Source organism: Enoplosus armatus, chromosome 19, assembly GCF_043641665.1.
Source record: "Enoplosus armatus isolate fEnoArm2 chromosome 19, fEnoArm2.hap1, whole genome shotgun sequence".
Classification (NCBI taxonomy): domain Eukaryota; kingdom Metazoa; phylum Chordata; class Actinopteri; order Centrarchiformes; family Enoplosidae; genus Enoplosus; species Enoplosus armatus.
The window spans coordinates 6,015,290-6,031,484 of NC_092198.1; positions in this window are offsets into that span (position 1 = coordinate 6,015,290).

A 16,195-nucleotide genomic window follows, 5' to 3' on the forward strand; every position below is an offset into this window, starting at 1 on the left:
CACTAACTGTGATCCTAACAAAGAAAATTTTTCATTATACTTTTCAGTTTGTATAAAAAAATGTAAGGCTAACACTTGTGGAAGGATTTCCCAGAAATGTTAGAAAATAGATCCAAATCAAAGCATTTGCATAATTGTGTTTACGATGTAAGAAATGTACAATAATAGCTGCTTTCACAGGAGCATGCACACCCGGACCATGTAATTTGCTCCTGTGCGTGTGTGTGTGTGTGTGTGTGTGTGTGTGTGTGTGTGTGTGGCAGATCAGAGGTTTGCGAATTGTTTATCTGAGAACAAAAGTGCAAAACGCTCGGCACAACTTGGGACGACACGAGGAGCCAATGAAGCGTGACGATAATGCAAGAAAGTCAGCAAGGAAAAGTGAGTGGAAAGATTAAAAAAGAAAAGGTGGGGGGCTTGAAAAGCAAAGCAAAAGTCCTACAGAAACCAAAATAGGCGGCTTGTGGAGAGCCTAATGCAGCCCTGCAATAAACAAAATTACAGATCAGCTTGGCTTCGTTTCACATTTCTGGAACCGCAAAACTTGATTTCCTGTTTATCTAGACGGGAAGATAGGGGAGAGTTAAGGCGTAATTTGAATCCGTATTTCATCCGACTTTAACGAGTTTTTTCCGGACTTGACATCTGTGTGGTGACACGCACGCAGCCAGTCATATGACTCATTAATATGTGCCTGTGTCATACTGGGTTAGGGGGTTATGCGCTGAGCGTGTGAGCCAGCATCTGTCAGGGTGTAATGTATGGGTGGATGTGCGCGTTTGTCCGCATTTTTAACACTGACATTCAAGGCTTATTGTGAGAGCGTGTAGACAGGAAAACCTGCAGGGCACTTTTTCTCATAGTTCCCCCAATGAGCTTTGCTGTAATGGAGGAGAGTGATGGGAACAAAGGAGGAGAAGTTGTCAGGAGTCAAACTGAAAGGAAATACGCCGTGGAGGAGATAGGAGCTCACATAGAAAACAAGCGCTGTATTAAAGTACACCCAGAAGAAACACTAATCAGAGACGTGAACCTGTTGAATAAGGCCAAGGCAGCGCTAACAAAACACCATTTCAACGCAGATCCTTGTCAACGGAGGGGAGGTTGATTGACCAGCGGATTAACACAGAGAGCAGGTTTTATTCACTGCTAAGAATGGCTGTATAGTGACAGTACAGCTATTCACATCATTGTGTTGTTTGCTGCCCACGCTGATACTTGTCCTTGCCTCTAAATAAAACGATTTTATTGCATATCTTTAAAGTAAAATCTCACAAACTGCTGCCTTAAGCTTGTCTTACTCTAAAGAGAAAGCTGTAGACTTTTCCAAATTAGTGAAAACACCTGAAATTTCAATCTTCCTCGAAGCTTTTGAAATTACCCCAAGAACTTTCACCCACTTTTCCTAGTTGGACGTCTTCCAACCTCGCAGGATGGCATGTTGTGTAAATACATGTTCCAATGGCATAAATCTCACACGCTAATTAGCGCTGTGCACCACAGAGGAGGTTAATATTCCATAAATTGCAACCTTGGAGTTCGTGTAAAAATAATCTGCCATGGCAAAGTCAGAGTTAATTGCAGTGCGGAGGACCTCACAGGGCTGCTTTTGTTGTGTGACAGGGGTTTACGCAATCAGTCAGAAATGCAAAAGGTGAGCTTCCCTCAGGCCGAGTCTTTGACAGCTTCAACTCTCACTGCTATCAAAATACATCTGCTTTTTCCTGAGAGTGAGCCGACGGCTAAACACAAGGCAAAGTCGCCCCAGACTCCCGCATGAAACACTATACAATAGCCAATAAATTGTTCAACCCAAGGCTTGGCCTTAAAACCTTAACGCATAAATGTAAAACGAGCTCACTTGTCAGGAAACACCCTTTTAGCACCGGCTGGATGGAGTGGGTGGGTGGGAAGGGGTTGTTGAAGTCAGTCAAATAGACTTGGAAAGGATTAGGCCTTTCCAAGGAGGAAAGCAGTCGGTCTACTTGGTGTTCGTTAATAAGTGCACCAGTCAGTCTAAAACTGTATGTGCTGTATTGATGTCCAGGTTAATCCAGTGGTTCCCAACCCTTTTTTGTCTGACGTACCCTGTCATCCCGGCTCAAGTACCCATTCGTCACCACCCCTCATGTTATGTTTTTAATTGCTTTTAAGGTGGATGTTAAGTAACACTACATAATGTATTACTATATATTGTTACAAGGATTTCTCCAGAAGCTGTTTCAACCATTTACCTAATATGTTTGACTATTTTGACTTCTCCTCTCACTTGCTAACTAGTTTTCATATAATTTCTATGACAACATAATGACTATAAAGTGTTACCACCGGCTCAGGTCGTGTCCTGTGCAGTCAGCCTATTGTAGCTGGCAGCCCACTGCTCATTGTGACGATAAATACACTAACATTCAGAATCACACTAATTTGTAGTCCTTTTTGGAACTTTTTAAATTGGTTTAACTACTCCACAGTCTTTCCATGTACACCCTGGAAGCTGCAAAAGTACCCCCCCCCCCGGGGTACAAGTACCCCCAGTTGGGAATCACTAATCTATCCACCAACTGAGTAAACTGAACCTGACTCGTGGCTTCACCCTCTGGGAGAGATCGGAGCAAACAGCAAATGACATCAAATCGCTTTGTGCCACATGTTCCATGAACTTGACACCATCGATTGGTTTATTAGACACAGCCGTCTTTTAAGACTCTTATATGGGAGTGGTGCAGTGGTATACTGCCACAGGGCAGCGTTCCCCGTGTGTGAACAGCAACAATAAATCAGCCGCCCGCTCTTTATCTCCGCACTGCCACAGCAGTTAACAGGATTGTAGAGTGACAAATTCCATGTAGCATAATTACATCAATCTGATTATAAATTATGCTAATCCTATTACAAAAGAGTGGTAATTGAGTTAAAGGGAGATACTTTATGACAGTTGTTTGACACATTTGAAGAGCTAAGGGGCGCATTGATTGTGATGTTTAATGGCTGCAAATATTGACAGATATTCAGATTATAGTCTGAAAATGTGGAAATTGTCATAATAAATCCTTTTTGGGCAATTTTCTGTTCCAAATACCTGCCCAAATAACATTAATATAACACTCCTGAGCTGGGGTGATCTAATAGTCCTGGTACGGAGTAATGTGTTAGCAGGTAGCAGCGATAAATTTCATTCTGAGAGTGACCTTGCCCCGTTTCAGCCCAGCAGCTGCTCGGCCTGTCAGGGTTTTCTCCCTGTGCCACAACAGCAGCTGAGGAGCCATTTTGGGGCCTGATGCATTCAACAGCTGGTGGTTGCCAAGCCCAGGTTGGGGCGTAGGAGGAGGAGAGAAGAAGGGGGAGCGTGAGGATCGTCTGCTTATCGAGCCGTGGAAACACGGGACACGGAGCGTATCGGACGGCAGGCACGCAGCCAAAGTGACAAAACAGCAACAGCACTTCACTCGTGTCGCTCTTCCCGGAGCTGACCCAAAATCACATTTAAACTGTGGCTATAAGCGTCCCCATCACTCAAACTACTGAGTAATGCATGCCATGAGAACGCTGCATGTAACTTGCCCATATGCTGCATGTTTTAGGAACGAAATGCCGGAGCTGGCTTCGGTTCACGGCGCTGCTCCCATTCCGGCGAGACAAGGCAGCGCTTGTGGATTCTTGAGACCTGAGCTTCACTTTACAACAGTGTGGAAAAAAAGAGATGGCATCCCATTTTTCCTTACGATCCCAGGGTGTGTTTACATAAAATCAACCTTAGTGGTGTCAAGTAATGGGAAAAAAAATCTCTGCCGGTTTGAATGTTTACAGACACTAGAGGACATGAGAGGGGGAATCGTTTAGCAAATGACCTTTGTCTCGAAATATCTCAAACCTCGAGCTGCACTTCATGAGCAACTCTGCTCGCTCTCTAATGACAATACTCATCCACAGCCAGATGTTCGAGGCGCTTCTTTTCTGGTGCCGTTTGGAGAGCTGCGGTGTGCACGGAGCGTCGCATCGGTTAAATGGAAGTAGAGAGGACGCCACATGAAGGTGGAGTTTCCTGTAAAGTTGTTTTTCTCACATGTAAATCACCCCGCGTCTCTGTACTGACACTCGGGGAGGATTCTGCCTTTATGTTTTTCGCTCAATCACGCAACCTGCTGTTTTTGTTAGAGTTTCTCTGTCTCCTCACAAGTTAAAGCGCTCTGTGTCTTTGTGCTGTCTCAGTGTGTGTGTTTTAAGGAGAGTCTGCAGAGATGACAAGACAGCTGAACAAATGCAGACAGAGATAAACATTTAGACAGGACACACCAGGTGGACGGCGAGTAGTATCCAGACGGCACTGTGACGAATCAGGCTGTGATTACGCTGTGATTCATTTCTCAGTGCTTTCCTCTTTGAGAAGTCTATCAAAACAATTCTGAACTATGTTTGTTTGATAAGACTGTATGTTTCTCAACAATCAAATGTATACGCATGCCATGATTTTATCACGTACACCCCTTTGTGTGATTAGGCCATCCAATCACTAATCAAGCCTACAATGTCACTACATGAACAAACCTCAGGGATAATGGTGCAAAACGACTGCATTGTCCCTGTTGATATGATTAAATGAATACATAAAACTTTGGTCTTACTTTTGTTCTTTTGGCCGTCATTTTTATTGGTTATGATAAATATATAAATCTCACCAAAGTGACTTGCTGGGTACATGGTGATGTCGCTACAATGAGGACAAGAAACATGAGCAGTCAGATGATCCGAAAGGTTGTAAACAAGCAAACAATCAACAGTTGAGTCAAATTAGATGCAATTACTTTATTTGGAAGCGAGTCACGAATGCCAACATGCTGGTGTCGCTAGAAGAAAAGTCAGACGATCTCCAAAGTCCCTAGAGGTATGCCACGGGGATGGCTAACAACGTAAATGCAAACAGAAATGTATGAAACGCTCCCTTTAAAATTAGATAATGATTCTATGCAATTCCTGAGACAGATGTCCTTTCTCGTATATAGTATCTTCTCCTCTGATGAACGAACTATGCGCAAATCTACAAATATAAAACCTGAACTGAGCTTGTAATTATCATATGAGAGGTAAACGTATGTGAGTGTCATGGTCAGCATGTATAACACATTAAATGAACTTATTTCCCTGAAGTAATATTCACTCACACATGATTGTATATTGAATAAGTGATAATAATGATTGCAGTCGAAGCCAGTTGGAGCAAAGGTCTGCTCCCCATCTCTCTAATCAGCCCTTATAGAAAATATAGTACCTATTTTAGTTCCTAACATGGTGCGTAGATTTATGAACCATCAAATTACCCCTAAAAGCAATTATTGAATCATAAATGCTGGAGAAAGTATTTTGCTTGAACAAATTCCTTTCCATCGTCTTCATTTGGACTGATAACACAGTCGAGGCGCGGCTTTACGATGATTCACTGCGATTAGCCAGCGTTTCCAAAAGGTTAGACGAACACTGCTGCCATATCCTTATTCGACACACTATACACCTCCTCTGGTGCACCCGAGGTGTGCCAATGAATATTTCAGCGAGTCAAAATGGATATTACCCCTGAGTCAGACGTGCTGGCACAGGCTGCAGCGCTACAGGTGGGGCATTAGTGCCAGGCACGCTCAGAGCACAGGGGTAATGTATCGAGACATTATGGGCTCGGGTCACTAAAGTTTTTTTCTTTTCCTGTTCTGATAAGAGAAGGTTGCATGCGGAAGATTGAGCTGCAGTTAAAGAGGACTTCAGGAAGATTATGGCAGCGTTGCTAAAGTATCTTTAGCTCTAACCACTGAATGCAACACCATCATTTTAGAGTTCCCTCATTTGACATTTCGAAGGAGGTCAGATCTGGACACTCCCACTCGCTAACCTTAGCAGGCCCGCCGTGTGTCTTGGCTCTGAACCTTAACATAACGTTTGCACAATATCGCTTTGCATTTACTAGCATGTATGTTTCCCTCTTAAGAACCGTTCAGACCTCAATTGCTTTATGTTAATGTAGATATTCCCTCATTTCACTAAGCACTCAAAATGACATCCATTCATCCACATGGTGGGTATGATTAAAATATGGTATAGTGAGCATACTAACGTGCGCTTTAGGATAGACTGCAGGTTACTCAGCTTGTCACTTCAGCAGCTTATGTGCCATCCAGAAGGTTTTGGGCAATAGAGTCCACACATGGCTCGTCAAAAGATAAGCTCCTCTTACAATTCTTGTATTTCAGCTGAGACCTCTCTTCCCACAATTATGAAGCCGAGCGCAGGAATTGCCTTTAACCAGTCACTGTACAAATACTTTGACGTAAGCCACGCATGAAGGAGCTTACTTCTTCCCCCAGCAGTATTTAATGAAAGAGAATGCACAAAGGAAACGTGACACTCTGCTTTTATATAAACCCCTGAAATCAATGCAGGCTTAACAAGTGATAACATTGGACTTGGTAAACTGTGTAGCCAGGATCTTATAAGGATGTGCAAAGCACAGCAGCCATTATTTGGACATGAGAGGCACATTATACTTGGCTGCCGGCTCTGAATTTGCAAGAGGCACTTTGACTGCAGCTGCAAAGAGGCTACGAGACCTATTCAGGGCTTTACTCATCCCTTTCTCTCTCATTCATGACAATACGTCTTATCGTCGAGTATCCATCTCCTTTCATGTCTCTCCTCAGGGACCAAACCAGTATCATAAACATGGTTCTGCCCATTTATTTTCCATAAGACTATGTCAGTCAGGCTCAAAAGTAATAAGCCAGTGCCGCTGGTAAAGACATTTGCAAAGTAAATAAGGCCTCCTTTCTGACACCACAAATGTGTGCCTATGGCTGCTGTCGCCATGGCACCGCCTGTCAGAATCGTTGTCACCGGTGTCGTCACGGCAGTGTGGGCTGATGTTAATCTTGTCTGTGGGTGTGACAGTTTGTGGTGGGAACTCCAGCAGCAGGGGTGTGGTAGATGTGTCAGTCAGCTACTGTTTAGGCAAAGGACCAGGACAAAGTCAGAGGGCAGAGGATGGATACCTTTTTTTACTTGTAAAGTAAAACTTAGATCCACAAACCTGTGGTTCAGTTTATTTTCATGGCTCCAAGGATGGCAATGTAGGTTGGTTGGTCAGTCCACCACTTATATCTATATCTATATCTACACTTAAATATCTAAACAACTTAGGGATGGATTTCCATGAAATGTTGTACAGATATTAATGGTCCCCAGAGGATTTATCCACTAAATATCTCATCATCTACAAGATGGATAGGCATACATTTTTGTACGGATATTTATGGTTACTAGACGATTTATCCTTCTGAGTTTGGTGACTACTGTGTATTAGCAAATGTTAATGCTAACAAGCTAGACTAAGATATTCAACATATACCTGCTAAACATCAACATGTCATTGTGAGCATGTTAGCATTTAGCTCAAAGCACCCTCTGCTTAAGCCAATGAAATGTTAGCATGCTAACACGCTGAGCTAAGACGGTGAACATGGTCATCACTATACCATCAGCATGTTAGTATGCTGAGATTAGTATTTAGCTCAGTACAGCCTCACAGAGCTGCTAGCATGGCTGTAGACTCTTAGTCTTGGAGGAGCCTTGAACTAAATGTATTCATCCAGAGAGGATTAAAATGTTAAAAGACAAGAGTCCTTTGTAAATAGTGGTCAGTTGGTGTTCTGGAGGAGCAGTGGAAGACTGTGAAAGACTCTTCTCTTTTCTCCACCTTTCTGTTTATTCAGTTTGGTCTGTTGCTCTCTCTTGGGGGAAACAGTCCTGAGCATGGGACACATCTGGGACTGGTCTGGATGTGTGTGTGTGTTAGATGGTGGTGGTGGGGGTGGGGGTCTACTGTAGTGTAGACTGGGTGCTGGAGAGAATCATTACTGTTTTCTTTTTCAGAAGCGTGCCCTGAGCAGGTTTACATTGCAGCCGTGCCATATGCTCTACCCAGGAAATGGGCTTTATTAATACGTTTAAGAGCACGTCAGGCTTTGGTAACTTATGGGCTATGTAAGCCAATGTGAAGGTGCATTGTCGGCAACTTTTTGCAAATAAAGACGGGGTAAAGAGGGGGAAAAAAGACATGGAAAGAAAAACATTCTCTAGGGGCCTCTGTGGAGCAGGGGACCGACTGGTTTCAGGCCCTGTCACGGGGGAGAGGGCTGTTTTAGCTGAGCCTCTGCGTTCCAGGTGTTGCTTTTTAATTGGCAATTCCGCAAGCAATAAAGCATTTCACTTACTTTCGCTTGTAAAGTGCTTTCATTCCATCTCCAAATGATGTAATTACCCCGCCGTCCCAGGCGAGAGGGCGGCAGGAGAGGAGAGTGCCGTGCAGCTTGCTCTCTCAGCAAGAAGCCTGGTGAAGGGATTCCTGGAGTATGTTTTCATTTAGGAATCCAAACACCATAAAGTGAGGTAGTCGTTCGCACAATAAACGTTCACTTTAATTTCATTTCGAGCTCCCCCTGCTCTGTGTGTGTCTGATACTTATGAAAACAAAAAAAATAAATAAATAAAATATAGGTTTTTGAGTTCTCTTTGATGTATGAAAGGCGGCGGGGGACTTTTGTTCTTTGTTCCTGGACACAGATGGCGATTGATTTTGTTTGTCCAACATTAATCTTTTCTCGGTTCTCATAAAGCTGCAGGAGCATATTTTTGTTTTCATCGCAGTTTGAGATTGACTTCTTGAAAAGAATAAGTCAATGCTCTTAAACATTTTTGCTGTCATTTGTGCTGTGACACATTGCGTGTTCGCAACTTCACTAGCCCCATCCAGTGCCAATGCAAATAAGTTTTAAAATTTCACTTTTCTTCGCCCTTGTAAAGGACGAACGAGAAGTTTACAATTACAGATATGCTAATGTAGTCAGCTAACCCATGCAGTGATGTTATCATTTGAAATTTTATGGGAAGGGGAGATTTTAAGAAACGCATTTTCCTGTTTATGTAGTGTGGAATTCCCTCTGAGACACAAAAAGGTCAAAACCAAAGCCAAGTGTCTGCCGGCCAAGCGTGTGGAGACGTGTAACACTAACCTGAAGTCATTTGACTAAAACGGATCTCATGATCCACCTGAGGATTGTGAACCCTCAAGAACAAGTTCAGGCTGTCAGCTTGTGGCATGGAGCGAGCTCTGAAACATAAACTCCATTTGATCAACATCGCCCACCGATAGGCGAAAAACACTGAATTCCACTGAAGCTGCATGACCAAATAACTCAGCGTGGATGTAACAACACAGAGGGGAAAGTCAAAGGGAAAACATTCTTTTTTGCAAAAGGCCTACCTGGCAACGTTTTTGCATATCAGACCTCCCCAGTGCCTGTCAGTATTCCAGCAGTGGCAACATTGCCAAAGAACACAAAAACAAGCTGTTCGCTATCACTGCTGTTCCCATGGGAACAGGCCCGCAGAGGGTGTGCCCGCTCCGACACTCATCTGCACACACAGTATGCAAGCCGACTCCCCAGCATGCTACACAAACCAGGAGGGGGGAGAGTGCTGCACAGTCTCCACCACCCCCAGCCTCTTTCTCCAAGAACCAGGGCCTCATGCAGAACCCTGCTATCAGTGTAAGTGATTAGCCGGCCCCGCTTGTGAAAAGTGCCACAAGGGGGGAAAGGATCAAGATTCCAGAGATGTTGGGCCTGCAGTGCTCATTCGTACACTTCCTCTCCTTAATAAAGACCACACATTCCCAGCGGCTGGAGCAGCGCTGGGCCGGCCAGAGCTGCAGTTCAAAGCCAGCAGGAGCAGCAGAAGAGAGAGGGAGAGAAGTAAACAGGCTATCAAAACAATAAACAAATAAATGCCAGGCCGCTTCAATTAGCCACAGTTATTTTTGTTGCGCTGCGGCATGAGAGAGGGAAAGTCAGTTTGATGATGGCATCTTTAAAGGCATCACTTTTTTTCTTCTTTTTTTTTTTGGTAATTGGCTTGTGTTGTCACGTCAGCCATCAGTATAAATTAGCACCCCTCCTCACACCTCTGCTGCACCGCCACAGGTGGCACAAACACCATATAATTAGTATAGAGTGTACCTGCACTACTTTTTGCATCGCTCCATGGAAGCGCATGCAAATACACCACAAAACAGGTGTCAGTGACAGGTGACGGTTATGCATTTACATATCAAGCTACAGCTCGAAACTATGCGGTCAAAGGTTCACATACAGAAACTGTAAGATAAAAGTTGTTTTTTGTTTCTGCCATAGCTTTTACAGATAGATGGATTAAAGGAGAAACAATTGAGGATTGCAGCCTCGGAATATGAAACCCTTTGTATAAAAATATATGTATAAAATATATGAGTGTTAGCACATACAGTAACACCTTACAATATGACGTTAAAAAAAATTGGCTTGTTAGCTTGCATATTGTTGAGTGTCAAACTGAAGAGCCAGTGTGAACAGAAGCCGCTAGCTGAGTAATTCAGAGTCACCTTGGCAGCGTTGAGATTTTTAAAATGTTTTGAAACTCGCGAGGAGCTCAGTCACTGTGGCGGCAGTTGTTGTGTACTGAAAGGCGAGGCGGCAGGGATTAGTGACAACTACTACACTGTCATGAAAAGTGACATTATGAAAGAACAGACTTTTGAAAAAGAAATGAAATTAATAAAAAGTTCTGAGGCTCCATAAAGGGGCTTCTGATTTAGCATTGTTAGCTGTTTCCTTCAAACTGTGGGACCTCCTCCCTGTATTAGGTCCGTCTGTTCAGAACCACCAAGAAAATCTCTTTTCATTTATTTTGTTCTATGTTCCTTGTAGGTATTTTAACTGTTGTTGATGTCCTTGACACATTCTTGCTTTCAGTAAGAGCCTTTTTGTTTCTTTTTTTAAATTACATTTTGTCTACCGTGATACAATCTGAACTAAATGTGTGCTATGCAAATAAAAGTATTATTAATGCTGTGATTGTGGTCACCCTCTTTAGTTACGTGTGTGTTTTAATTGGTATTAATTCATATCTCTGATTCAAGACTGCTAAAATGGGAGCTCCACAAAAGTAAAAAACAAAAAACTTTTCTCCCTGAGGAAAACACCCCTCTCTCTAAGTGAGCAATAAATCTAGCACTTAGGAGAGGTTGTCTGTCTGTGTGTGTGTGTGTGTGTGTGTGTGTGTGTGTGTTTGAGCGTGTAAATGTACTCAGTGTCCTCAAGTCCATGGCCTTCGAAGCTGTCAAATGTTGCCTGGCCCCGCAACATCCGTAACCCGTGACCCCTGTAACTCCTGTTTTGTTCTTGGCTCTCCAGGCCCCTCAGATATCCCCCCTCTGGAACTCCCCCTCCCCAGATGACAGACTCTCCCCTCGGTTCTTACACACTACCCTGGTAGCCTTTGACCTCCCCCCGGCACCTCTGCCTCTCTGCGCGGCTGCCCTCGCATTCCAGTAAAAGGCGCTGAAACCTGAGCCCGCGGTGAGCTCATCGCCGGGCCACAGAATCAAGAGTTAAATGATACCAAAAAACAGAGAGAGAGAGAAGGGAGGACGGGGAGAGAGAAAGGGGGGAGAGGCAGCCGCTGGTGCAGGACAGGTCTGGAACTGGTTCTGTGCTTCTGCTCGCCGGGGCTCTTCGGGGGGTTAAGTTACACCAGAGAAAGCGAAGAGGAAGAGGAAGAAGAAACTGCTGGTGTCTTAGAATTCTCTCAGCTTTTTGCCTGTCTCGTTTTCAGCCCTCTTGCTGTCTGCTCTCCGCGGCCTGACTGACTGGTGCCTGCAGTTTCCTCTTGACACACTCCAGCAAGCCTGCCGCCCTCCATTCGCGCTTTCAAGTTAACGAGCCCCGTCGGTCTCGTCCTCGTGTCTGGGAGCCGGGCTGGGATGTGAGTGTTATGCTGCGAGGTCGCGCTCTCTACTCTCTCTGTCTAAGTTCTTCTCTGACCCCGCCATGACCACCAAGTGTCCAAAGACAGTAAGTGTCCCTCTTTAAATTGTCTCCCAGTGTGTATGTGTGTGTGTGTGTGTGTGTGTGTGTGTGCATGGTTTGGGGATTGTGTGGCCATGTCTGTGTATTAAAAAGAACAAATGTGTTCCAGAAAAAAGTCTCCCCAAAGCTGTTCTCCAAATGCCATATCTCCGAATCATTGTGATTCATGTCTCATATTGTGACGAGTACCATTAAGATGCTTAATCACCGCAAACATAATTAAACCAATCAGTGTTTCTCTCAAGCTGAGTTTGGAGGATGACTGCAGTAAGTTAGAAAAAAGGAGGCTTTTTAGCCAAGAGCATCTCCAGCTGAAAGCAAAGATCAACTTCTAAAAGTTTTAAAGAGTGCCATTAGATAAACCTTTCATCCATGCATTATTCATAGCTGCCATGTTTCTTTCTAGTTCACTGGCTGTTGTTCACTGTGTCTCTCTCTGACCTTGTGCACTTGTCTTGTCAACCTTTAGGGTGACAAATCCTTCTAAAGCGGAGTTTTAAACAGGGTGACAATTTTAATGGGTGGCCTGCAGAAGACACTGAATAAAAGGTTGAGTACACATTATTTAAAAAAAAAAAAAAAAAGCATAATAAAAGCGTGCATTGACATCCTCTCTCAGGCGTTGTTTTAAAAATTCAGAACAGCGTAAGGGCCAGTTTACATGCAGAAAACTGCCACCTGCTCTTCCTTTCCGAGCAGAAAGCAATTTAAAATAATTGTGAGCGTTTCCAGCAATAACTTTAAAAATTGTCTGAGGTGAAACAGTAACAATTATCTCTAACATCTTTTGCAATGGTCTCATTATTTAAATGGGTGTGAAGTGATCCATTGCTCCTCACAGGTAAACACACCGGGCTTCTCGGGAAATAATGACATTTCTATGATCAAAAGCTTTTTTTAATTTTAATTTGTTTTTTGCCAGCGAACGCTGCCCTGAATGCACTTAGTTGACAAAGCTGTTTTATTCACAGGTTTTACTTAACACACCGCCTGCATGCCAAACCCCAGACCATGACTAACAATGGATGTGATTAATGAGCTTCCAGAGAATAACAGCACATACCTCACCAGCATCGACATGTAACCTTTAATCATCTTAAAGATCCCCTCCAGACATGCATTAAAACATACATACAAATAGTCTGCTTGGAGCAATAAAGTGTGTCTGATATGCTTTTTCCGCACAATAAAGTGTAATTTCTGCATTAAAATCCTTAAAAGAGGCATCTACTTCTTTTAGCTCATAAAAAATTCAAATTTGGGTAATTTCTAAAGTTTTCCTGCTCAACACAAGATGTCTCCTCCTTCACTGTAAAGTTCAATCTCAGTGTATGTGCACTGGTGGGTTCTAGTTTCCACGTCACACTTGTATAAGTTGAATATTGGCCTAGGATTGGCTTCCAAACTATTTGTGATGTCACAAATCATGCCTGTAGGCCCGCCCCTTAAAATCCGATTTTCAATGAGCACGTAGAAACTTTCCGCTCTCAGCAAATGAATGTGAACAGCCTTCTAATGTCAAACTCTGCACATACATCATTCTGCACAGCGAAGCTCAAACATCCAACTGTAAGAACAAGAAGAAAAACATATTTCTGAGTGGAGGGGGACTTTAATAATTTCAGTCATTCAGTATTTTCAGGGCTGATGTGTTTTTTTTTTTACACAGCTTCTTGCAATGAACATGATTACTGAATTTATTTATATTCCAAAATGATCCATACATTTGGGATTTGTACATTCATCCAGTTGCAAGGAAGTCAAGGGTGAAAGCTATGGTGCGATGAAACTATACATCAGTGGCTCCCAACCTTTTTGTTTGATGTACCTCAATGTTTCATTTTGGACAACTTATTCCACTAACACTTAAAAGAAGCTATTTAAAAATGTCATCCTCTCTTAGCTACCCATTTCAACCATTTATCCATTACTTTTAGCTAATTATGTCAGCTGTTCATTCATTGCTTTTTGACTCAAGTCAAGTCAGTGCGGGTGACAGCTCAACATGCACCTTTTTGGAGCTCTTTCGCCTATAATTGCTTTAGGGGACAGGCAGGTAGTCAGGAACGGTTTTATATAGAAGCACATGAATGAGCATATTTGACAGCTGGAATGTGTTTTTGTATGGTGCAGGGGGAAGAAAGAGGCACAGGTTTAAAACGGTCCACTGTTAGTGGTGACAAATTATTTTGACAACAAGATTGGCTCACTATGTTTAAATATATTAGAAATAAATTGTAAAGACAATAAAGTAGGTTATGATAGGAATAAATTCTTGTCTTTCAATTATTAAAATATTCCTTAAAATCACTTTCTTATTTAGACACACTTACAGTACACTGGAATTGATCAATCAATCCCCCAACAAGAACAATCCTATAGAGTCAGTTGACAGCAGCTAACTGAAGGCATGAATCAGACGTTGTCTAGCGTTAGACATAGCCCGAGGGCAGAGCTCAGATATGCAGCGAGGGAGCAGGAGGAGAGGGCTAAAAACGGAGCGTGAGGAGAGCATTGAGAAAGATCCGAGGGCGAGGAGGGGGAGGCAGAGAGAGGGTAGACCATAGACTGGTTCTCCGGCCAACTGGGAGATCCAGCACAAGGAGAAGCTTGTTCTTCCACTGCCTTAACCGTTCTCTGGGCATGTAGCAGGAGGACACGGCCTCCTTTGGATGAAAGAAAAATAGAGTCAAATACCAGAGGATAATGTGATTACAGGCAAATAGGAGAATGAAGGTTAATTGGAGTTAAGTGTCTATAAAAAAAAAACCGACCCTATATATACATATACGTCTGCAAGTCAACCCACATTCTACCAACAGGGCTCGAATTCTTCCTGCCTCCTTTAAAATAAACACATAACTCAATAGTTCAGACAGCATGTAGCGAGTGTATATTTTCTGTAGATAATACCTGGACATGTGGAGGGCGATCATTAGATTATAGTCAATGGCTTGGACGGTAGAATAACATGAAGACCAATGTAAAAAAGTTGAAATGACCTCGTATCTCACACGTGTCTGAAGGTCGAATGGAGCGATTCAACACCGCCTATGATAAATCCCAGCAATGGCTGTTTTCATCAAACCCTCGTAATCTCCCACATGTTGGCCATTGGCGCCCTGTTTGCGTGGGACCTGTCATTCAGAGCGACAGATAAGGTAAAAATGCTTCACCTCTGAATACAACCTTGACCTTTAAAAGACGACCAGAGCTGAACATGCGAGGAAAGGATGACTTACTTTTGCCATACTTCAGCTTCCAGGGTGCCTTTTTTTGGCAAGTACATTCAGGGTGTTACGGTGAATGTGTCTCAACATCAGAGGTGACAATTGCTTTTGTTTTTTCTTTTCAAACCAATCACTCAACATTTACCAGCACCGATTGTTCTTCTTTAAAATCACAGCTTTGATTGCTGCAGTAACAACGTTCGGAAAAAGCTCTGCAATTCAAACCACTCAGGAAAGAATAAACCCCATGAAAAGCCATTTAAATATGGCTTGCGTGCCCTTCTCTGAATGGAAAACACTGGGGGACTGCCACACTGTAAATAACTAATTACATTATTATACTGTCACGTAATTGGGCTGGTTTGAAGTACATTTGTTGAACGTGACTTCAGAAATCAGTGTATATTTCCTTAGTGTTGTTATTTTGTCAAAATGTTACCTATCAAAACTACAGTTTCTACAGTTGGTCTTCAGTTTTGGTTATGACTGACAATGTGGGAACAGTCATTTGATTGGTACAATATCTGTGAGGACATGCGCTAATTTTCTTTTTTCATATTATCACTTCAATTCCAATGGACACTCAGGCAGTTAACCAGCTGGGGCCGATGTTGTTAGCCATTGATTACTTCCATCTGTTCCATCTGATTACTCCGTACAATACTCTGTGAGCAATGTTGCCACTTTAGCGACCTTCTCGCTAGATTTTCAAAGAAGCGCTCCAGCGACTTTTGACTGAGAGCAGCAGCACGTTCAGTCGACCAATCAGCAGACATTAACGTGAGCGAGCTGTGAATGTGCTCACCTAACGGCCAATCACTGATCACTGTTGTTTGCGTGGGAAACTCCTTCTCCTTAGTTTAGCTAATGTTAAAGCCAGTTAGTCATTTGAGTTTGGCTTGACATTTCAAGTTTTTTTTAAAAAATCGTATATTATGTAAATAATCACTATTATTAATTGATGACATCACTGATATGTAAATTAGCGTCTGCTGTAGCACACATCAAGCACATTTTTTAGTA